General features: G+C 63.6%; 1 protein-coding gene across 1 annotated transcript in view; it reads right to left on the bottom strand.

The window, feature by feature from the left end:
- Positions 1-1,805, bottom strand: part of PCDH1 (protocadherin 1) — a gene marked incomplete at its 3' end in the record, with an annotated part of 51,941 nt that overhangs the window by 45,671 nt on the left and 4,465 nt on the right. The gene's annotated exons all lie outside the window — the stretch shown is intronic.

A 1,805-nucleotide genomic window follows, 5' to 3' on the forward strand; every position in this document is an offset into this window, starting at 1 on the left:
CCCCGCCGGCAGGATCCAGGTCATGCCAGGCAGGGATCGACCTGCTCCTCCACACACACTGGCTTGGGGAGGTGGCTGGGTCCAAAAAGGACCTGAGGAGGAACCAGGAAAAGCTACACAGAGGGGTAGTGGGGTGGAAGAAAGCTGGGCTGGCTGGTCCATAGCTGGGACCTGTGTCCACGTGTGTGGACATGCATATGCTGTGACCTGTGTCCTGGGGGGAGGGATCTCATCAGAGGGCCAAGAAGTGACTGGAGGTGGGACATGTCAATCTGCAGACAGGGGTCAGTACTATGAGGCCTGGGGGACTGGCCACACTGGGACACTGTGGAGGGCTTGTGGAGATAGCTGGCCCACGTGAGCATCACTCTGCAGGGCCTGAGTGCTCCAGTGGCTTAGGACATGGAAAACATGCCCGGGAAATTGCCTGGGAGCAAGAGCATCTTCAGGGGCAGCAGGGAAAAATAAGGCACAACTGGTCAAAAATAGAAAACTTTATTGAAGTCAAATCCAACAGGGCAGCTGAGCTCAGCCCCACGGCAGGAGCCCAGCCTGCCACTCACTGGGGTACAAAGATGGGAGCAGGGGTCTCCGTGGGGCACCGAGGGTACAGCGCAGTGGGGCAGCGGGTGCTCCTCACCCACAGTGCCCAAGGAAGAAGGCAAAGCCACAGACACTCATCCCCCCTCTCCCTCCCTAGCTAGTGAAGGACAGACCCGACAGGCGCCAAAGCAGAGAGATGTGGTGCAAGCTAACTGGGAGACAGCCTGAGGAAAGTGGGTCCTGCAAGCTCTGGGCTCCCCCCGTGACCTCCAGGAACAGCTCCAAGCTCCAGTGCACACCAGCCAGCAGCCCATCCCTGCCCACTCCGCAGCCAAGACCGACCTCTGCCCGGCCCCCGCACGCAGCAGAAACCCCCAGCTGGACCAAGAGCAGTGACCCCACGGCAGCAGAGCCCCCCCGTGCCCCTCCTCCAGCCCCAGCACAGAGCCAGACCCATGCTGTGCCACCTGGCAACCAGGAACCACTCTCCCCCTCCTTGGCAGCACGGCTCCCGCAGAGCTGGAGCTCCGGGCCCGATGCTGGCGCTGCGGGAAGGCCGGTTTTCATGGCACTGGTTGTGGCAGAGGGCCCAGGCCCGGGGGAAGCCAGAGCCCGAGCCTGGGAAAAAGGCAGAGCTTTGCTCCTCCACCCAGCCCCACCTGCCTGGGCAGCCACGGCGGGTGCAGAACTCCCTTTGGGGTGGCTTTGCACAAGGATGGTGAAAGATTCAGCCACACCAGCCGAGCCAGGCTGGCAAGAGCACAGATAACACCTTCCTGACATCTCCCTGGTCCGGGCAGGGCTGGGGACAGGCTGCCCAGGACCATTCCCACCTGCCCCTGAGCCAGGCCAAGCGGAGGGGTGGAAAGACGGAAGGACAGGAAGATGGGCACTGCCCTCCTCAGTGCTCTCAGACCCGGTCCCAGAGGGGACCTGGGCAGGTGGAATTCCCTCCCCGGAGCTCCACATGCAGAGGCACACACATGCAGCACCCTTCACGCCACCATCACCCAGGCAGCGCCACCAGGACCCAGCCCCGGGCGCTCTGACAAAGGCTCCGACATTTGGGATGGGGGATTTTCTTTGGCCTCCCCCGCCCTTTTCCCACCAGTCCCCTCCCCACACCCAGGCTCCGTGGCTCGGCTGCAGGGTGTAGTCCTCCAGCAGCCCCCCCAGGCCAGGCACGCGGGGCTGGGGGCCAGTCCAGGCTCACTCCCACACCTCTGTCCAGATGGCTCCCCGGTGCAGGGGCGGAGCCGCTG

This window comes from Chaetura pelagica, unplaced genomic scaffold (assembly GCF_000747805.2).
Source record: "Chaetura pelagica isolate M959 unplaced genomic scaffold, ChaPel_1.0 scaffold217, whole genome shotgun sequence".
In the NCBI taxonomy this organism is placed as follows: domain Eukaryota; kingdom Metazoa; phylum Chordata; class Aves; order Apodiformes; family Apodidae; genus Chaetura; species Chaetura pelagica.